Source organism: Silene latifolia, chromosome X (assembly GCF_048544455.1).
Source record: "Silene latifolia isolate original U9 population chromosome X, ASM4854445v1, whole genome shotgun sequence".
Taxonomy (NCBI): Eukaryota; Viridiplantae; Streptophyta; class Magnoliopsida; order Caryophyllales; family Caryophyllaceae; genus Silene; species Silene latifolia.
The window spans coordinates 285,547,205-285,571,126 of NC_133537.1; the positions used below are offsets into that span (position 1 = coordinate 285,547,205).

Genomic DNA, 23,922 nt, shown 5'->3' on the forward strand with positions numbered 1-23,922 from the left:
AAGAGGCCATTCCACCAGCTGCGCTGCCCGCTGATGATGAACAGTCGATCTACGACTTAATCTATGCCGAAATTGGGCATGAAGACTATCCTAATTCTTCATCAGATTCTAATTAAGTCTTTAATTATTATCCGACATTATGAGTTGTATTTTGATTATGGTGGTTATTTGAATAAATGTTTAATTATTTATATTATTTGTTACTACATTTTAATCAAAACCTTACACTCAAATTCAATCCACCAAATAAAATATTATAATGACTAACTTTCTACTTATAATTATAATAAAAAAGAATGGAAACGGCGTAATAAGATAATAAGAACTGGAACCGTTATGTCAATAATAAGACAAAATGATAACGGTTCTTTGTTAAGCCGTTATCATATTACATATATCAACAACGGTTATTTTAAAGCTGTTGCATATTACAACAATTAACAACGGTGTTTCTTAAAACCGTTGTAAAAACAGATCCCAGTTTATTTTTTTAGGGTGTTATTTATAATGAAAAACTAATTAAAGAAGTCATCTTTGCCGTCGTCGCCGTCATTAATCTTTATAGCTTAAAAAAGGTAATCTCATTTCCATAGCTACTGGCTTATATATGGGTCATACTTGGATGATTGATGGTGAAATTGGTGATCCCATTTATAAGGATGGAATTGCTGAATTTTACAATTTCGTTAGTGAAAATTTTCATCTCCACTCATCAATCCCCTGCCCTTGTAATAGATGTGGTAATATTAGGGTTTTGCCTATCCCAGATGTCAAAATACACTTAGAAAAGAATAGTTTCAGTAGAGATTATAGGCGTTGGATTTTTCATGGAGAATTAGAGGATGAGGATGGGGAATCTGATGTAGAGGTAAATAATCATACACCTGAAGCTGCTGGTTTAGATATAGGGAATGGGGCATATGATGTGTGTGTAAACAATCGTTCACCTACACCTGAAGTTGTTTTAGGTGAGAAGTTTGCTGAAGATGATGGATTCGATGATTTTGAAGCTACCGGTGATGGGGAAATAAATGCTGATGATTTAGTTGAGAAGTTGAGTCAATCTGAAATCCTTTATTTACTGATTGTAAGAAGTATACCAAATTGTCCGCGGTGGTAAAGTTATATAACTTGAAGGGGCCAAATGGGTAGAGTGATAAGAGTTTTACGGATCTTCTAGCTTTGCTATGTGACATGCTTCCTGACGGTAATGTTCTTCCGAGTCGGACATATGAGACTAAAAAAATGATTAGAGAATTGGGCATGGAATATGAGAAAATACATGCTTGTCCCAATGACTACATATTATACCATAAATATTATGAGAAATTATCATATTGTCCGCGCTGCTCTGTATGGCGTTATAAGACTAAGGAAGGGATCCCAGCAAAGGTGTTGTGGTATTTTCCAATAATACCAAGATTCATAAGGATTTATTTGAATGAAGAAGATGCAAGAATATTGACTTGGCATAATAGTGGAAGGATTGAAGATAGAAAGTTAAGACACTCAGCGGATGGTCAACAGTGGAAAGAGTTTGACGTTAAATATCCTGACTTCGCCAAAGAAGCAAGGAACTTGCGTCTAGCGCTCTCCACAGATGGAATGAACCCTCATGGAAACATGAGTACCCAACACAGTACATGGCCAGTTGTGTTGGCCATCTATAATTTGCCCCCATGGGTTTGCATGAAACGGAAGTATCTGATGTTGTCTTTGTTGATATATGGCCCTCGACAACCTGGAAATGACATAGATGTGTATTTGGAACCACTTCTAGATGATCTGAAGATTCTGTGGGAAAGAGGGATACAGGTGTGTGATGGTTATAAGAAGGAAAATTTCAATCTGAGAGCTATGTTATTGTGTACAATAACTGACTTTCCGTCGTACGACGATCTTTCTGGACATACTCTACATGGAAAAGAGGCTTGCCCATTGAGGGAGGGGGGGAATTTGAATTAGAATATTTGAAGCATTCTCACAAGCATGTGTACAGGGGAAATCGTCGATGGTTATGCCCTGATCATCATTATTGTAAGCTTCACAAGGCGTTTAATGGGTGTCCTGAGCAAGTGGGAGTCCTCAGATTTTGAATGGTCATGAAGTGTATGATAAAGTGAAAGATATTGAGATAACGTATGGGAAGAAGGGACCTAAGTTGTCTACTCATGGTTATAAAAAAAAAAAAAAAATTTACCAAACTTCCGTACTAGCGTGACCTCCCGGTTAGACATTGCCTAGATTTTATGCACATTAAAAAGAACATTTGTGCTAATATAATCAATACTCTGCTGAATGTCCCGGGTAGGACAAAATACAACAAGGCAGCTAGGGATGATATGGTTGAGATGGGTATTAGGCCCGAGCTGGCAGCTAAAACAAAAGGAAATCGGACTTTTTTTTCGCCTATAGCTCATACTCTTTCAAAAAAGGAAAAAGAGTTTTGCGAATGTTTGCATGGTATTAAGGTGGCAGAGGGCTATTCATCTAATATTAGAAGCCTTGTTTCGTTGCAGGATCTAAAACTTACTGGTTTAGAGTCACATGACTGTCATACATTGATGCAACAACTACTAGCTGTGGCCGTTCGTTCCATTCTACCTCCAAAGGTTCGACATGCTATAATTAGATTTTGCTATTTCTTCAAATCAATCAATAGTAAAGTCATTGATCCCGATGAAGCGGAAACTTTGCAGGAGATCCTCGTCACCAGTTATTGTCAGTTTGAAATGTATTTTCCTCCCTCATTTTTCACTATCATGGTTCATTTGACTGTCTACCTAGTCCTGGAGGTTTTGTATCTCGGGCCAGTGTATTTGAGATATCAGTACCCATTCAAACGATTGATGAAAGTTTACAAAGATTAGACATCTAATAGGTATCGTCCAGAGGGGTGTATTGCTGAGCGAGCAATTATCGATGAAGCTCTTTCGTACTGTTACGCGTACCTCTCCTTGGATGAGTTAATTGGAGCTCCTACGAATCGTCATAGTGACTGGATGAATGGAAAAGGTGTAAGGGGTCGTGTTTCCAAGGATATGTCATCTGACATGCGACATAGAGCTTATACATACGTTCTATTTAACGATGATCATGTCCAGCCTTACAAAGCAGAACACCAGAGTTACATTAAGGGAAAACACCCTCATAAGAACGAAAGGTGGTATGCAAATGAGCATTACAAGCAATTTAGTGACTTGTTTAAGGATACTATTTACGATGATGACAACCCAATTGATGATTGCTCAACCAGCCTATGACATCTTGCTTTCGGTCCTGATGCTCGTGCAACTTTTTATATCGGGTATGCGATCAATGGGTACACTTTCTACACCCGCATTCAAGATGAGGCGAGCACAATGTAAAACAGTGGAGTTTGCGTAGATTCTCAGGCTATATACTTTGCTAGTTCAAAGGATAAAATTCCTATTTTGGGTACAATGTAATATTATGGAGTTATTTAAGAGATATTGGTTTTAGACTACATGGAATTTGAGATACCTCTATTTCGGTGCAAGTGGGTTGACAACAACAATGGTGTTAGAAAGGATGATTTAGGATTCACATTAGTAAATTTGACAATGTTGGAAACAAGGACGATCCTTTTATATTAGCGTCACAAGCAAAACAAGTTTTTTATGTTACCGATCCTATGGATAAGAATTGATCAGTTGTTCTATCTTGCCATCGCCGAATTCCAGATGATGAAAACGTCGAATTTGAAGGACTTGATCACAGTGCTATATCGCAATTTGGTAATGATGTTGAAAATGTCAACATTCCAAACATATATACACGGGATGATCATTATGAAGGTATTTGGGTTAATGAAGAGACTAGCTAATCCAAAAAACGTTCCCGGCAGCCGTGAAAATATCAGCAATACAATGGAGTTATCTTACGTCATGTGTAATTATTGTCTTGCTGTTAGATATATCAAACTGCTGTTGTAAAAATTTTCTGCTGTTGCAGCGGGTGGGATAGGGAAAAATCGTATCAAACAAAATGATGCTTTATCTATATGAAAATGATGCTTTATTTCTTTGCAGTAAAATCAAACAAAATGAAATATAAATTAAAACGGATATACCCAAACCGTTGTTCTGGACGTGTACAGTTATAACGGTTGAGGCCGTTGTTATGTTTATAAAAATGTTGCTTTATTTCATGGCGGGAAAATCAAACAAAATGAAAATATTTTAGACAACGGTTATTTCTAACACGTTGTAGATAGTACTAATCAATTACGGTTTCAAACAAAACCGTAGTCTGTTTGGAAACAAAATATAACGGTTTTTCTTATACCATGTTGCAAGAAGTGTTGTATTATTCACACATATATACTCTGAGCTTCCCCTCCCCCACATAATAATCTCAAACATTGAGCTTCCCCTTTACCACCTGCCTACCCCATCGCCGTCGCAGTCATCGTCATCGTCGCCATTGCCACCGCCATATCAATCCGGATTCTCCTCTTTAAAGAAGTAATAAACCCTTCTCTCTAGAGATTTGTTTGTTATTATAAGTATGTATTGTTATTATTTGTTTATTAATTCATACTTTAGATATGGTCCAAAAGCGCAAAAGAAACGATGGAAATGCGTCAGGCGACAACTCAGGTGATGAGAATAATTTGCAACACACTGCGGGTCGAATGCGCCACAAGGTTTCCCTAGAAGCAGTAAATTCAAAAATACCTAATCATTTACAATGGGATAAAGATACGGGGCTGCCATATGGTGAGTATGCCGGGTATTTTGCAAGTTAGATTGGTTGTTGTGTAAGACAATATGTGCCTCTCGGTACGCCGTTTATCTGTGAACTGAGTCAAATACGGAACACCATGCTAATAAACAGAATAAAGGTATGTATATACAATAATAATTGTTTTAGCTGAAATTAAGTTACTACTTGATATGTGTATTAGCCGAAACACTTGTACCAACTATGTTCATCATATATGCAGTTAGCTTACGTTGTCCCCGAAATGTATGATAAGTACCTAAAAAAAAGACGGGGGAAGCCCTCAGATCTTGGAAGTTAAGGATGGCTGAGAACCACTTGTTCAACAAGGAAATCGGGGAGATGAACAAGAACCCACCAAAAAAGAAGTATCCGTATGTCAGTCAGGATTATTCGGATAGCTATATCGCTTATAGGCAGTCTGATAAGTTTAAGGTAACTTAATAATAATAATAAGTAAGGAAGTATACTTAGTTTAGTGTTTGGTCATGCTTACGTTTCTTGATATAATTTATTTGATGAAGGCTATGAGTGAGAGGCACAAGGCGAACATTTCAAAGAAAAAGACTGTCTTTTACGGCTCCCGAGGTGGTTATAGATTGATTAAGAAGAAACTTGTAAGTACTACATAATTTTTATAGTATTAGACTATTAGGTGTTATAGTCGGATGTTATATATGTCCATCGTAATCATACATATTTTGAGAGGATATCAATGTGATGAATGAATTGTTGGCGAAGCTTGGAAAATTCAGTCGTCACGACGCTTAGGTGGAAGGTCACACTCCTAAGAATTGAAAGATGGAAACTGAATATGATAAGGACATCAAAGAGAAAATTGTAAGTTTGAATAAATATGTCACTCTTACCATTGGTAGTCGGAGTTATATAATTGTGAGTTGTTTAATGGTTTTATGTGTATGTAGAGGATCTGTGAGAAGGAGGTAGAGGAAGGAAAATGGAAGCCTGAAGGACGTGATGACATTCTTGCTAGGGCAATCGACAAAGCAGAGCATCCAGGTCGTGTGAGAGGGGTAGGAACGCATGTCGGTATCACTAAGTACTTTGGGAAAACTACTCGACGTGGTGATGCTTCCAAGAAGGCAATCTATAAATACTGTATTTGAACCAACGTAATTAATTTATAACTATATATGCTGACATTAATTTCTACTACACAGCTACATAAAATTGCGAGGTTGATGATGAGAATGTTGGAAACTGGGGAAAAGCCATCAGAAAAGAAGTTGGATATGGTTCAAGAAGTCATAAAGGAAGCACAGGAGGAGGAGGAGGAGGAGGAGGAGGAGGAGGAGGAGGAGGGAGGAGGGGGGGGGGGGGGGGAGGAGGAGGAGGAGGAAAAAGAGGTAATAATATTTGTCTTATATACAGTGTGTTATATGATTTGGAAAATCAGTACGTGTTATATGGACAAGTGTTAATGTACAGAAGGAAGCCGAGGATGACATGACAAGGGAGAAGGAAATGGGAAAAGAGACTAAAGTGGCAGCCGAGGATCGATATCAGGTAGTTGAAGCGGAAGAGGATGCCAGGAATGTAACACCCGCGAATTTTCTATTTTGGCAATTATAATTTAATTAACCGTTTCATTGTCTTATTTATATTTTAATTATTTAATTTAATTAATTTCATTATTAAACATGATTTTTATAAATATTATATTTTTAAAGCTTAAGTTATACAAAATAAATATTTTGGTCGGATAATAATGATAATAATAATAATATCTCCCGTCTTGAGTTATAGTGGGCTTGAGACGAAAATTCTAGCGGAAACCGACTCAATTTGAGTTGTTGGGCTTTTTATAACTTATGGGCCTTTTCTCCTTCTCTTTTCTTTTCATAAAACCCTCACCTAACACCTCACAACTTCATCTCCCTCTTCATTTTTCTGAAATTCATCTTCAACAACCCTCACCATTTTTATACATCTATCTTACAAATCTTCAAAACACCATAATTTGCTCAATTCTTATCCGATTCAAGTGATTTTCGCGTCTATCTCTTCCTCTCATCGCCCTCCTTCTTTCTAGGTAAGAAAAGATCCGACTTTCCTCCATTATTGGGGCTGTCGAGCCATCCTCTATATGGTACCCTTTTTCTAGTTTCGATTTTTAGTCTTATTTTGTGTTTTCTTATGTTTAGGAGAAAGGTGAGTTGGCCCGAAAGTGGATTCTTGCTTGTGAGACGATTACATTAGAGATTAAGAGCAAAAAGGTAACGGTGATGGGTTACTCGACATTATGTCAAATTTGTGTGTTTATATTTTGTAGTTTGTTCATATGTATGTTAAAGTTTGAATCTTTTCTTGTTTCACATGTATGTTGTTGAATGAGTTTGTATGAACAACCATCTCATGGTTGGTTGAAGAGTTTTAAGCATGTTGTTACATTGATTTTCAATTGGGTAAAGTTGTGATGTTTGGATGAATTAATTGTTTGATTTTGGGTCAAAATCTTGTGCTTGAATCCATCAAGATGTGTGACAATTACATTCTTGTGGTTTCTATTAGGTATTATTGTGTTAACATGTATATTTAAGAGGAATTTGGGATGAAAAATTGGTAGGAATCGACTTTCGGAAAGGGTAGGAAATTGTCGTGCAAACAGTCCGGTGGCAGGGGAAAACCGCAGGCTCCGGCACCCACCGCAGACTCCGGCACCCACCGCAGGCTCCGGCCACTATCGCAGGCTGCGGTTTAAGCCTGACCAGTTTTCGTAAAATGGCCATAACTTCTTCGTTACTTGTTTGTTTGAGGCTTATGACCTACCGTTAGAACCGTAAGAGGATAAGCTATCACCTCCAACTGGTTTCACCTCATTATCATGTATAGAACTCAAGTTATAACCGTTTGAAGTTGACCCTTGTTGTAGTCGAGTACTAAACTTGTTGTTATAGATTGGGTTTTGAGTTTCTTGTTGGGTATGCATCTTAACTTTGGTTCTAATGCTTGTGTATGATGTGTTGAGACTCTTTTATCATGGGAGTACTTGATATTTGTTATACTCTTATACTTATACATGCTTCACATGAATTGTTTACGTTATGTTTGTGCAATCATTGTTACTCGTACTTGTGACCGGAGCGTGACGGTTTACATTGTGTGACTACTCGACATTCCTTATTTATTTGCCCTCGGCCATTGGGTCACGATTATGTGCCATTGTTTCCGAGTTGGGCTGTCTTCCTTCCGCCTCTTCGGACCTTGGGGTACGGATAGGTACCATGGTTCCGATTTGGGGTTACTCGACCTTGGGGCACGGCTAGGTGTCATGGATCGAGTCTTGGATACGATTTGGGATTGTATGTCGAATCGGGTGTCGTCCATCCCGAGAGTCTGGCCAGATTTAGACTAGGACCGTATTATGATCGTCGTCCTACCAGGAGGTTGGAGTCTAGAGGTTTGTCTTGTTTTGAGTCAATCCTTTGTAAATGTCTTGCTTGTTACGGTCATTGGTGTGTTCTTATATACGAGAGTGCACGTCTTCTATAACTATTTGTGAGAGTCTTGGTCCTATCGGATACTAGTGGTGAGATGCAAGCCCCTAGTTGCGATATGATCGCCGGGATTGATGTTCCCATCCGTTCTTATGGTGAGATGTAAGCCATAAGTATGAATGTGACATTAGTAGCCACGTCCCGTGCTATGGTTGTTAAGAGGTTTTCAAAGGAATGGCTATTGGTTTCCATCCATGTATTTTCTATTCAATTGATCCGTTGTTTACCTTCTTCATATGATTCGATGCCTAATCTCATATCCATGTTTTGGTTACCTTGAATGCATGTTTAATATAATGTACCATGCCTATCTCATTAAGAATGCAATATGCCTATCTCGTTATGATTATCGTTATATTCCCTTGTCCATATTATTCAAGTATGATGCATGATCAATATGTTTAATTAAGTTCTTGCTTATGTGCATTTTGACATATTGTGGCTGGGAGAACCCTGAGTTACTCCCCACTGACTGTGGCGTTCATGTTTACATGAATGACAGGATTGTGATGCAGATTATGGGGAAGACGTGTGAGCTAGCGAGAACGTTGAACCTTGGACCTTAGTTATAGGTTGCTTAGACTCACCTATCGTTAGACTTGTGTTTATTCGTGGGATATCTTTTCCCCAACGCACTTGTTTTAAATTGTAAAACTTAATTATCTTTCTTTTCATTTTTGTTTGATCACTTATGGTGAATTTCGCACTTTAAACTCTTAAAGGTTTTTTTTTTTTAAATCTCGTAATTTCCGCTTTATTTTTGATGCCCTATCGAGGGGTCTCACAGTTGGTATCAGAGCATATGTTGCTCCCGACGCACACACGTGTACCCCGAATTTAAATTGAACTTGACCTCAAATAATAAATGAGAGATGGGTAGGACTAAGGACCTAAGTTGGTAGTCTCTTTGTGCATGCTATATGTTAGGTGCTAACATGGTTGACTCTTTGGTGTCTTGAGAAGATGGTACGACCAACCAAGGTGGAGAATACTATCATGGAAGCCCTTACTCTAATTCTTCGGAATCAACGGAATGCCAATGCTCATGTGAATCATCGCCCTATCCGCCGTGGCAAGAGGCCATCTGTACCCTCATCCTCGTCTTATCCTAGCAAGAAGAGGTTGGTGCCGAGAGTCCAAGGGCAAGGAGTACAAGACCATGGAGGACAAGAGCCAGTAGTGCAAGAGCCGAAAGGACAAGTACCTACATCTACTAATAGGCTTAAGGAGAACCGCAAGTGCTTCAAGTGTGGGCAAACTTATCACCCCGGGATTGGATGCTATGCTATGCCCTTGAAGTGTTACCATTGCAAGAAGCCCGGACATCTCTTCAGGAATTGCCCCGAGAAGAAGACTATCCCTCCTCCTCTCCCTCATGCTCCGGAAGCCGAGCCAAGAAGAGTCACTCTTGTCGAGAATCAAGTCGGAACCGCCGTTCCTCCCGACACCGTTATGGGTGTGTTTTCTATCCTTGATCCACCTTTCCTTACTTTTATCCCGTGATGCTCATCCCTCCTTTCTAAACTCTCTTTTGCTTTACCTTGGAAGCTAGGTTGGTACCCGCCCGACCTATCCCATGTTTTTGTTTCTCCTTCCATAACATCTTGCTTAAGGAACTCTTTCTCTTGAAGGATTTCCTTACCGTCTCGAAGATACCTTCCTCTCTTTGAGTGCCTTGTCATATTCCCTTATCTGTGTGCTTCTATGCCTTTCGCAACTCTTATTCCATATCTTAGGAGTTGTCTTTGTACCTTTTCTCCTTATAATGCCCCTCGTGTATACCTTCATCTTTGCCTTATGGAATGTTAACTCGGTCGGATAAGTTGGCTTTTGTGGAGTTTGTTTGTGTTTTGACCCTTAACCCCAGTTTTGAGAGGTCAGGAGGTCAGAAAAGACTTAGGTAAGGTGATGATAAATACTTAGTGATTCTTATACCTAGTTCCTTGACCAAGTAAGTATAATTGATTGGTGGATTCTTCGTGTCAGGAATAAGTTGCCTATGTGATTAAAGTTATAGAACTTGGCTTTGTTGTTTATGTTTGGGATTTGAAAGCTTAGTAGGTTGAGCGTCGTCACCTTAGGAGAATATGAGATAGATTTATGATAGAAGCCTTGAATAGAACCCATTCTTAGATGTTAAAGGTCCCAAATATAATGGTGATGTGATTTGATATTAGTTTTCCCTTGAAGAATTTGGTTGAGAAGTCTTTGTTAATTCGTTCTTTGGTTTTTAAAACATCGAGGTTGTGTCGAGAACTTGAGATAAAGAGACGTTGTTATACTTGAGTGGTAGACTTACTTTAGGGATATCCTAATATGTGATAGGATAGGTGAACAATGAGTCTAACCAATGTATCAACCCTTAAGCGAGCGTTTATTTTTACCTTGATCAGCCATAGAGGTGTAACCCTTGAAGAGAGACTTGCATATAAGGAATGAGATGAATTGTCTTAACCCATGTTTTGGAATTTGGTTGTTTTGTTATGATGGTACAATATCCTAATAGGCGTGACCTGTTAGAAAGAACCTTAAGTCTTAGAAAGCGTATGGGTTAAGCCTTGAAGTCCTCATTCGTACCATTAATCATCTTCCTTCCCTCCGCTTATACCTTGATTAGATTTAATTCTTAAGCATAAAAGTTACTTGTCGTTTCCTTGACTTGAATACCTCTCTAATTCTAATGTCTCTTACTTGTGTTAACTAGTTACCTTTATTGTTGACTCCTTTAATCTCACACCTCGTCATGTTCATGTATCCCTTTGAAATTTCCTATCATTTCTTGACCTAGTTATTACCCTTTGTTTCTTTAGTGGAGTGATGGCTTTGTTGGCTACGTTGTAGAGTGAGTGAGATGCCCTTGAGGATTCTTTGCAAACCTTGATTTCGTCAAAATTGGATTAGTGGCACTTGAGTTGAGTTGGGTAGGAAAAATTGTATGACAATCTATTTACTTTTGGTTGGTGGTCTTTAAGATTTGGGGAATGTGATCATTTAGGCTTGTGAATTCGGGTGTGAATAAGATTTTGGTTTGGAGTGTTAGAAAGTATAAAGACCTGGAGATTTTGACCTTTGATTTAGGATTTTACCATAGTGAGAACTCCTAGTAGTCGATAGTTGGTTATGTGTGTAACTCTTTTAGTAGTTTTGATATTTCATGGAAATCGTTTATAGATGATTTATATTTGAGAGTTATGGAATCACAATTGTGATGGAGTGACTTGACCCACGGGGTAGCATAGGAGTAAATTGTGAGTATTTTGAGGAAATTTTGGGAGTTATGTGGTTATGAGTTTAGTGGTTAGGAAGTTTTCGGAACCGTTCAGGGTGACTTTGTTGTTCGAGATTTAAGTATCTAGTGTTTCCTTGTTGCCTAACTTCCCGTCCTCTTTGACCATAAGTGTTTCCGTTCATACCTCTCTTCCTCGTTTATGCTTGCTCCTCCTTTAGAATTTGATGCTAACCTATGGAATTCAATCTTTGATAGCCTGGTAGATTCGATTTCAACTCTTCTCCTAGGAAGTTCATCCTATCTCTTTGTTGGTTAAGTTTGAACCCTCTTAGCGTATCTTGTTTTCATGATATCTAAGTTACTTTTCAATTCATAAAATTTCTAAACGTTTCAAACTACCATTTTTGGTTCGCCGTTAAAGGTTTATGTTACTTTTACTAAACCCTACCTATTTTAAGAGTTCAAAAATGAAAATTTGATTTAGTTATCCTTTTGTCCTACGAGTATAACTCCTTTTTATTGATTTTTAATTGCTAAACCCGAGTTACTTTTAACTTTGCTCAATTTCTAACTAGCTTTGGTCTACTTATGATTTCGTTGTCAAAAGTTTAATATTATATTTTCAGGAATTTGACTTCCTTTTTAATTTAGAAATGAAGCCTCTACTTCTATTTTGACCTTTGCAAAAGAAAATTTGAGTGAATTGCCTTCTCTTTTGATTTTGACGTTGATCGGATGTTAGAACTCGTTATTTGAAACGTTTAATAACTTGTTCTGCGCTTGTCGGCGAATGATTTTTGTTTTAAATTTGTCTTAGACTTGGAAAGTTAGCGTTCTTGTGTGCACGACAAGAGCAATTTCGTTCCATGAATGAGACTTATACTTTTGAAAACTCTTCATCAATGTCTTTGAAAGTATTTTGATTTTTGATTTATACAAATGATTTGCTTTTGACCATATCTTTGATTTGGATGTGATGTTCTTGAATGCGCAACGAGAGCATTTTCGTTCCTTTGATGAGAATCGGTTGCATTTTCGGAAAATTTTAATTGAGACTTCGAAAGGATTTTGATTCTTACGATAAGTAACCTTTTGAATGTTTTGGTTACCGAATTCAAAATTCCGGTTTTATTTTATACGACATTTCATTTCCATTTTCAAGTTTCGAGGACGAAACTTTTTTAAAAGATGGGGTGATTGTAACACCCGCGAATTTTCTATTTTGGCAATTATAATTTAATTAACCGTTTCATTGTCTTATTTATATTTTAATTATTTAATTTAATTAATTTCATTATTAAACATGATTTTTATAAATATTATATTTTTAAAGCTTAAGTTATACAAAATAAATATTTTGGTCGGATAATAATGATAATAATAATAATATCTCCCGTCTTGAGTTATAGTGGGCTTGAGACGAAAATTCTAGCGGAAACCGACTCAATTTGAGTTGTTGGGCTTTTTATAACTTATGGGCCTTTTCTCCTTCTCTTTTCTTTTCATAAAACCCTCACCTAACACCTCACAACTTCATCTCCCTCTTCATTTTTTTGAAATTCATCTTCAACAACCCTCACCATTTTTATACATCTATCTTACAAATCTTCAAAACACCATAATTTGCTCAATTCTTATCCGATTCAAGTGATTTTCGCGTCTATCTCTTCCTCTCATCGCCCTCCTTCTTTCTAGGTAAGAAAAGATCCGACTTTCCTCCATTATTGGGGCTGTCGAGCCATCCTCTATATGGTACCCTTTTTCTAGTTTCGATTTTTAGTCTTATTTTGTGTTTTCTTATGTTTAGGAGAAAGGTGAGTTGGCCCGGAAGTGGATTCTTGCTTGTGAGACGATTACATTAGAGATTAAGAGCAAAAAGGTAACGGTGATGGGTTACTCGACATTATGTCAAATTTGTGTGTTTATATTTTGTAGTTTGTTCATATGTATGTTAAAGTTTGAATCTTTTCTTGTTTCACATGTATGTTGTTGAATGAGTTTGTATGAACAACCATCTCATGGTTGGTTGAAGAGTTTAAGCATGTTGTTACATTTATTTTCAATTGGGTAAAGTTGTGATGTTTGGATGAATTAATTGTTTGATTTTGGGTCAAAATCTTGTGCTTGAATCCATCAAGATGTGTGACAATTACATTCTTGTGGTTTCTATTAGGTATTATTGTGTTAACATGTATATTTAAGAGGAATTTGGGATGAAAAATTGGTAGGAATCGACTTTCGGAAAGGGTAGGAAATTGTCGTGCAAACAGTCCGGTGGCAGGGGAAAACCGCAGGCTCGGCACCCACCCGAGCTCCGGCCACTATCGCAGGCTGCGGTTTAAGCCTGACCAGTTTTCGTAAAATGGCCATAACTTCTTCGTTACTTGTTTGTTTGAGGCTTATGACCTACCGTTAGAACCGTAAGAGGATAAGCTATCACCTCCAACTGGTTTCACCTCATTATCATGTATAGAACTCAAGTTATGACCGTTTGAAGTTGACCCTTGTTGTAGTCGAGTACTAAACTTGTTGTTATAGATTGGGTTTTGAGTTTCTTGTTGGGTATGCATCTTAACTTTGGTTCTAATGCTTGTGTATGATGTGTTGAGACTCTTTTATCATGGGAGTACTTGATATTTGTTATACTCTTATACTTATACATGCTTCACATGAATTGTTTACGTTATGTTTGTGCAATCATTGTTACTCGTACTTGTGACCGGAGCGTGACGGTTTACATTGTGTGACTACTCGACATTCCTTATTTATTTGCCCTCGGCCATTGGGTCACGATTATGTGCCATTGTTTCCGAGTTGGGCTGTCTTCCTTCCGCCTCTTCGGACCTTGGGGTACGGATAGGTACCATGGTTCCGATTTGGGGTTACTCGACCTTGGGGCACGGCTAGGTGTCATGGATCGAGTCTTGGATACGATTTGGGATTGTATGTCGAATCGGGTGTCGTCCATCCCGAGAGTCTGGCCAGATTTAGACTAGGACCGTATTATGATCGTCGTCCTACCAGGAGGTTGGAGTCTAGAGGTTTGTCTTGTTTTGAGTCAATCCTTTGTAAATGTCTTGCTTGTTACGGTCATTGGTGTGTTCTTATATACGAGAGTGCACGTCTTCTATAACTATTTGTGAGAGTCTTGGTCCTATCGGATACTAGTGGTGAGATGCAAGCCCTTAGTTGCGATATGATCGCCGGGATTGATGTTCCCATCCGTTCTTATGGTGAGATGTAAGCCATAAGTATGAATGTGACATTAGTAGCCACGTCCCGTGCTATGGTTGTTAAGAGGTTTTCAAAGGAATGGCTATTGGTTTCCATCCATGTATTTTCTATTCAATTGATCCGTTGTTTACCTTCTTCATATGATTCGATGCCTAATCTCATATCCATGTTTTCGTTACCTTGAATGCATGTTTAATATAATGTACCATGCCTATCTCATTAAGAATGCAATATGCCTATCTCGTTATGATTATCGTTATATTCCCTTGTCCATATTATTCAAGTATGATGCATGATCAATATGTTTAATTAAGTTCTTGCTTATGTGCATTTTGACATATTGTGGCTGGGAGAACCCTGAGTTACTCCCCACTGACTGTGGCGTTCATGTTTACATGAATGACAGGTTTGTGATGCAGATTATGGGGAAGACGTGTGAGCTAGCGAGAACGTTGAACCTTGGACCTTAGTTATAGGTTGCTTAGACTCACCTATCGTTAGACTTGTGTTTATTCGTGGGATATCTTTTCCCCAACGCACTTGTTTTAAATTGTAAAACTTAATTATCTTTCTTTTCATTTTTGTTTGATCACTTATGGTGAATTTCGCACTTTAAACTCTTAAAGGTTTTTTTTTAAATCTCGTAATTTCCGCTTTATTTTTGATGCCCTATCGAGGGGTCTCACAAGGAAGGCCGTGACAGAGGATGAAGTGGAGGTAGTTGATGATCAGATGTTCTTCTCAATACCAAAAAAGGTAATAGCTGTTAGTTTATAATTATTCATATCATACACGTTTTTTACTTAGGAAATTTATTAAAGGTAGTGAATGTATGTGTACTAATTGATTAAAGCTGACGTGAAGGGCGATTGAGAGGTGGCTTGTCGTCTGTCCTATTTACAGGGGAAACAGAAAGTTGTTGTTGCCAGGGGATACGTGTTCAGTTACGACCGGCTTCAGCAAATTAAGGTTCATGGTATACCCCTTCGTCACAATTGCAGGAAAGTGGAAGTGTCCCAATTATATAAAGACGAGTATGGGGAGGTACAAGTACCATTTCCTACTAAGGGGGTCACTTATTTGAAAGAAGCCCTAAGCTCTTATGTGCAATAGCCTGACAAACTCATCAATGTTGTCATCGCCGAGGTACCTATATGCAGACGTTAGTCTTTACAGATGGGGTCACTTGTTCTTTAAATATATTAGGATACGAATATTAACATATCGTAACTACTTTAATCTTTACATTTGCATAACTTAAGCAAAGCCATGATGGTAGATAAAGCAATTACTACTACGTTAACGAAAGTTGTTGTAGGCAAGCCTGCTTATGATTCTTATTATGAATCGTGTGAATATAAGAAAAAGATGAAAACTACTTCGCTGAAGGCTTTGTACAACCTGGCTGTAAAGAGGTCACCTACAGGTGATGTAGTCATGATTAACATTGAAAAGGAAGTTATGGGCGCAGCTGATATAGCCATACTGGACCCGAAGCAACTGATGGAATTTGTCGAACCTTGACAATTTAGATGCTGTTCAAATTTTGATTTGGTGAAGTAAATTTTATTAATATAACTATGAAGTCATTTCCATTTACGAATAATGATGTTTGTTAAAATTATCAATTACAATAACAATCTTCGTTCCATGTGGCGTAATAGGTACCTCAATAATCAGTTCGCTGAGTGGAAGGTCCCTAGTCACGCCTACGGATTCTTGAGTCCTAAGGCGTTCTCTGTTAACAGAATTTCATACGAAGAACAAATCAATAGTATTGCTCGTCGGTTGATGTCGTCCAAAAAACTATGACTTGCCCCCTACAATGAGAATATGTATGTATAGTACGTGATTATTGTAATGAATCACAGTTCTATAAATTTATTATTAACATGCTTAAATGCGTGTAAATGAACTAACAGTTCATTGTCTCAAAATGAATAGGAAGCATTAGGTGCTACTACAATCCAAGTGGAAACAAAAACGATTATCTTTGGATTGACTCTCTCATGAAGGCAAACACTCGGCAGGTTGTGTAAGGATGATAACTGAGTAAGTTTACAACCTTCAATAATGTCATTTGTTATTGTATGACTTGAGCCATATATATGTAAATAATAATGGCATGTGTGTATATTTATGAATTAGTGTTTTTGAAGCAAAAAAATGATTATGTCCATTTGGGAAATATGAAAGCAACACTGATCTCAATTTTATCACGCCAATAGTAAGTGTATTCTTAATAATTACTCGTACCATTTAATTAAGTTTATGCGAGAGGTTGATTATCTAATTCAGCTGATTTGTGTGTGATTTATATAATAGTCTCCTAAAGCACCAGACGACAAACAATGTGCCTTTTACGTTTGTCACGCCATGTGGAAGGTTATCGACGGAAAACTTTCTACCATTCCGATACGGGTTAGTGTGATTTAAAAACTATTTCAGATGTAAATTGAGTTCAATTCTGTATACTTCTATGTATTATATCTATTTTGATTATATATATTTTGAATTGTAGTTTCCACTAATAGTTAACAAAGCCCCAGAATATTCGCCAGAGGACATCAATCGGATGATAAATATGTGGGCCACTTATGTTGTTTCATTAGCGGAGTCTCAATAGTTTGCTCATGCTTTATGTACGTGTGTGTGTGTGTATATATATAGAGCCATTGTGTATTGGCTTCTTTTGTTTTTTTTGGGAAGTTGTGTTTTGGCTTTTGATCATCCTCTTTGTACTGTTTTGAAACTGGGTTTAATTGATCACGGGGTGTAATATTTTGATGCAGGATTGAATTTTTGCGATTGCACAATTTCTTTGGAATGCTATTTTCAGCAGCAGAAATTTGAAAAATAGCATTCTAGCAATAGCTAAATTCTTTGAAAAAATAGCATTTCAAAGAATTTGCTAGAGCAAGCTAAATTTTTTAAAAAAAAAAAGAAAAAAAAATTTAAAACGAAAACGGTTAAAAACAACTCGTTGCAGACAATTATTTGACAAAGGTTTTATTTAGATAAATAACTGTTGACATCTTTTCCCTCCCCATTCAAACCGCCAAAAATATAAGATAACGAACGATAACCGTTGTCGACTTCAAAATTTTAACAACGGTTTATTCAAGAAGAACCGTTATCAAAGTTTCATCAATTGATAAATATAACAACTATTTCTCACGCAATAAAACTGTTGTCAAATATTGACATTTAATTAAATAAGATAACGAAATGAGTCGTTATCATAGATAATATTTAACAACGGTTTTGGAACAACTAAACCATTGTCAATCGTAAACTAGGACTACGGGTTTGAAACCGTTATTAATGTCTAATAACGGTTTCTTAAAAGTATACCCGTTTCCATAAACATAATTAACAACAGTTTTATAACGGTTCTTAAGTAGTGATAACGGTATTATAGATCCGTTATTGATGTTATATAACGGTCATACAACCGTGGTATATATTTAACAACAGTCGTTACAATAACGGTTCCGTGTTTCTACTTAATAACGATAATTGCATTATTTGACCGTTATTGGATGTCTTATTTGGCGTAGTGCAACATCATTACCAAATTGCGATATAGCACTGTGATCAAGTCCTTCAAATTCGACGTCTTCATTATCTAGATTTCGGCGATGGCAAGATAGAACAACTGACCACTTCTTATACATAGGATCGGTAACATAAAAAACTTGTATTGCTTGTGACGCTAATATAAAAGGATCGTCCTTGTTTCCAACCTTGTCAAAATTTACTAATGTGAATCCTAAATCATCCTTTCTAACACCATTGTTGTTGTCAACCCACTTGCATCGAAATAGAGGTATCTCAAAATCCATGTAGTCTAAAACCAATATCTCTTCAATAACTCCATAATATTGCATTGTACCCAAAATAGGATTTTTATCCTTTGAACTAGCAAAGTATATTGCCTCAGAATCTACGCAAACTCCGCAGTTTTGCATTGTGCTCGCCTCATCTTGAATGCGAGTGTAGAAAGTGTACCCATTGATCGCATACCTGCTATAAAAAGTTGCACGAGCATCAGGACCGAAAGCGTGATGTCGTAGGCTGGTTGAGCAATCATCAATTGGGTTGTCGTCATCGTAAATAGTATCCTTAAACCAGTCACTAAATTGCTTGTAATGCTCATTTGCATACCACCTTTCGTTCTTATGAGGGTGTTTTCCCTTAAGGTAACTCTGGTGTTCCATACTGTAAGGCTGGACATGATCATCGTTAAATAGAACGTATGTATGAGCTCTATGTCGCATGTCAGATGACATATCCTTGGAAACACGAACCCTTACACCTATTCCATTCATCTAGTCACTATGACGATTCGTAGGAGCTCCAATTACTCTTCCTAGGAGAGGTATGCGTAACAATATAAAAGAGCTTCATCGATAATTGCTCGCTCAGCAATACACCCCTCTGGACGATACCTATTAGATGTGTAGTCCTTGTAAACTTTCATCAATCGTTCGAATGGGTACTGATATCTCAAATACACTAGCCCGAGATACAAAACCTCCTGGACTAGGTGGACAGTCAAATGAACCATGGTAGTAAAAAATGAGGGAGGAAAATACATTTCAAACTGACAAAGACTGGTGACGAGGATCTCCTGTAAAGTTTCCGCTTCATCGGGATCAATGACTTTACTGTTGCTTGATTTGAAGAAATGGCAAAATCTAATTATAGCATGTCGAACCTTTGGAGGTAGAATAGAACGAACGGCCACAGCTAGTAGTTGTTGCATCAATGTATGACAGTCATGTGACTTTAAACCAGTAAGTTTTAGGTCCTGCAACGTAACAAGGCTTCTAATATTAGATGAATAGCCCTCTGGCACCTTAATACCATGCATGCATTCACAAAACACTTTTTTCTCATTTTTTGAAAGAGTATGAGCTGCAGGCGGCAAAAAAGTCCGATTTCCTTTTGTTTTAGCTGCCAGCTCGGGCCTAATACCCATCTCAATTATATCATCCCTAGCTGCCTTGTTGTCTTTTGTCCTACCCGGGACATTCAGCAGAGTATTGATTATATGATCACAAACGTTCTTTTCAATGTGCATAAAATCTAGGCAATGTCTAACCGGGAGGTCACGCCAGTACGGAAGTTTGGTAAAAAAACATGGTTTTTTTTAATAACCACGAGTAGACAATTTAGGTCCCTTCTTCCCATACGTTATCTCAATATCTTTCACTTTCTCATACACTTCATGACCATTCAAAATCTGAGGACTCCCACGTTGCTCAGGACACCCATTAAACGCCTTGTGAAGCTTACGATAATGATGATCAGGGCATAACCATCGACGATTTCCCATGTACACATGCTTGCGGGAATGCTTCAAATATTCTGATTCAACATCCCCCCCCCCACACACACACAATGGGCAAGCCTCTTTCCCATGTACAGTATGTCCAGAAAGATCGTCATACACCTGAAAGTCAGTTATTGTATACAATAACATAGCTCTCAGATTCAAACTTTCCTTCTTATAACCAACAAACATCGGTATCCCTCTTTCCCACAGAGTCTTCAGATCATCTAGAAGTGGTTCCAAATACACATCTATGTCATTTTCAGGTTCTCGAGGGCCAGATATCAACAAAGACAACATCAGATACTTCCGTTTCATGCTAACCCATGGGGGCAAATTATAGATGGCCAACAACTGGCCAAGTACTGTGTTGGGCACTCATGTTTCCATGAAGGTTCATTCCATCTGTGGAGAGCGCTAGACACAAGTTCCTTGCTTCTTTGGCGAAGTCAGGATATTTAGCGTCAAACTCTTTCCACTGTTAACCATCCGCTGGGTGTCTTAACTTTCCATCTTTAATCCTTCCACTATTATGCCAAGTCAACATTCTTGCATCTTCTTCATTCAAATAAATCCTTATGAATCTTGGTATTATTGGAAAATACCACAACACCTTAGCTGGGATCCCTTCCTTAGTCTTATAACGCCATACGAGAAAGCGTGGCAATATGATAATTTCTCATAATCTTTACGGTACAATATGCAGTCATTGGGACAAGCATGTATTTTCTCATATTCCATGCCCAATTCTCTAATCATTTTTTAAGCCTCATATGTCCAACTCGGAAGAACATTACAGTCAGGAAGCATGTTACATAGCAAAGCTAGAAGATCCCTAAAACTCTTATCACTCCACCCATTTGCCCCCGTCAAGTTATATAACTTTACCACCGCGGACAATTTGGTATACTTCTTACAATCAGTAAATAAAGGCATTTCAGATTGACTCAACTTCTCAATTAAATCATCAGCATTTATTTCCCCATCACCGGTAGCTTCAAAATCATCGAATCCATCATCTTCAGCAAACTTCTCATTTAAAACAACTTCAGGTGTAGGTGAACGATTGTTTACACACATCATATGCCCCATCCCCTATATCTAAACCAGCAGCTTCAGGTGTATGATTATTTACCTCTACATCAGATTCCCTATCCTCATCCTCTAATTCTCCTTGAAAAATCCAACGCCTATAATCTCTACTGAAACTATTCTTTTCTAAGTGTATTTTGACATCTAGGATAGGTAAAACCCTAATATTACCACATGTATAACAAGGGCAGGGCATTGATGTGTGGAGATGAAAATTTTCACTAACGAAATTGTAAAATTCAGCAATTCCATTATTATAAATGGGATCACCAATTTCACCATCAATCATCCAAGTACGACCCATATATAAGCCTGTAGCTATGAAAATGAGATTAACTTTATTAAGCTATAAAGATTAATGACGGCGACGACGGCAAAGATGACTTCTGTAATTAGTTTTTCATTATAAATAACATCCTAAAAAATTAAATACTTTATATATACGCTAGTTGGTAAACTAAAATCACAAACTTTTCAGTTTTCACAGTGGATCTATTTTTAGAACGCTAGTTGGCAAAGATGACTTCTTTAATTAGTTTTTCATTATAAATCACAAACCGTTATCATTTTGTCTTTTTATTGACATAACGGTTCCAATTCTTATTATCTTATTATGTCGTTTCCATTCTTTTTTATTATTATTATAAATAGAAAGTTAGTCATTATAATATTTTATTTGGTGGATTGAATTTGAGTGTAAGGACTTGATTAAAATGTAGTAACAAATAATATAAATAATTAAACTTTTATTCAAATAACCACCATAATCAAAATACAACTCATAATGTCGGATAATAATTAAAGACTTAATTAGAATCTGATGAAGAATTAGGATAGTCTTCATGCCCAATTTCGGCATAGATCAAGTCGTAGATCGACTCTTCATCAACAGCGGCCAGCGCAGCTGGTGGAATGGCCTCTTTCTCCCATGACATAGGCACGGTCACAGGAATGTGCTGCCTCCTGTAATGTGTCAGCAGACGATAATCAACATAGGTCGCAACCCATAGATAAGGGCCCTTTTGTTTAGCATCCGAATAAAAGTCCAATTTCCCCGCATCTTTCTCCGCAAATCTAGCCCCTAATGTTCTTGCCTGACGAAAACTATCATGGCAGTTGGCTTCGTCAAACTCGATAAAAGCGAAGCCTACAAAACCTTGCTTGTTTGTAGACACATGGTACACTTTTTTAACCGCAGTGAAACCTGAGTCATGAAGCATTTGCGTCAACCACCCAAAAGTAGGGTTTAAACCCTTTTCATTCCCATCATAACGAACCGGGAGATTATAGAGAATGCAAGTAAAAGGTTGTGCGTAACGATGACGTGATTGTAGCTCCGATACACCAGCCATATTTTTTTTAGAGATAAATTTAGAGAGAAATTAAAGAGTAAATGTTTGATAATTTAGATTTTGACCTAAAACATTATGAAGACATATTTATAGAATTATATTGTTCAAATTGAATATTATTGGTCAAACTGAATATTTATTAAAGTTCTGATAAAGTTTTGCATGCAGTGGTCAAACTGAGAAATCTAATCAAATAGTGACAACGCTTAAATTGAAAAACCGTTCTTTCATAATTAAAAATGATAACGGTTACAAGAAACCGGAATCTATAACATAACAACGGGTACCACAAACCGTTGCTGGTGCTAATTTAGTAACGGTTTTCGAAATGCCGTTTTCTTAAACTGGTAACGGTTGTCTAACAACCGTTGATAAGAGCGATTTTATAATGAGCTTTTGGAAACCGTAAAACGTTTTTGATAACGGTTTATTAAACAACCGTTGTCACATTATAATAAGAACGGTTTTCGACGGAAACCGTTATTCTTATTAGCGTGGTCTAGGTTTCCGCCAATATTTTGAAAACGGTAATCTAAGTGTCGTTATTAAATGCATTAAAACCGTTGTGATACGCTCCTTATTGATTGCCAGATTTGGCGTAGTGATATCTTGCCTTTTTGTTGAACTTATGATAGTACTCGGTCACCGTCATATCCCCGGTCATCTTAAAGGAATCAAACTCTTCACGTAGATTGCTGCGAACATGCTCCGGAACGAACTCATGCCTCATAGCCCTCTTGAACTCAGACCACGGGATTGCAGTCTTGCCCTGCTTCCTATAGATGTCTAAAGCACTGTCCTTCACTTTATCCCACCATTCCCCAGCTGAGTCTCTTAGGTAGAACGCGGCTTGTTCCACCTTAAACTCTTCCGGACAATCTGCCACTCCTAGGATATTCTCCATCTCACGGTGCCAGTTGTCGAGCAAAATCGGCGCACCTTTACCCACATAGGTAGTGAGGTTGAAGCGAGATATCATAATGCTCATCTTGGCAAAGTCTACCCCGGCCTCCTTATCTTTCCCCATATTCTTGAGGGTTTCAGTTAGCGCGTCTTGATGCTCAAGCATTTTGGCGATCTCCTCAACACTCATCACCTGAGCCCTAACGTACAAAACTGATCTCTTTGGCGGCATATCTTTGAGCTATAAAAGGGAGATAAACGTAAGCACATAGCCTACGGGCTTTAAGCAAATATGATCCGCATAGAACTTACTCGATCGAGTAACCACACATAGTTACTCGAGTAGGAGTCACTCAATCGAGTAAGCCACAAACTCAATCGAGTAACCCAACTCCAGAACCTGCCCAGATCTGACATAAAACAAACTCGATCGAGTCACATACGTACTCGGTCGAGTACCAGACACTCGATCGAGTACTCCCCTTACTCGATCGAGTAGCACGACTCCAG

At 37.7% G+C, this 23,922-nt stretch overlaps 1 long non-coding RNA gene across 1 annotated transcript; it reads left to right on the forward strand.

The window, feature by feature from the left end:
- Positions 1-13,032: 13,032 nt before the first annotated feature.
- Positions 13,033-17,518, forward strand: LOC141621852 (uncharacterized). Its single transcript, XR_012532731.1, has 9 exons — positions 13,033-13,188; positions 13,301-13,372; positions 15,134-15,483; positions 15,631-15,873; positions 16,392-16,562; positions 16,672-16,779; positions 16,876-16,954; positions 17,053-17,148; positions 17,249-17,518. It is a non-coding gene; the product is annotated as an uncharacterized LOC141621852 (long non-coding RNA).
- Positions 17,519-23,922: the final 6,404 nt, after the last annotated feature.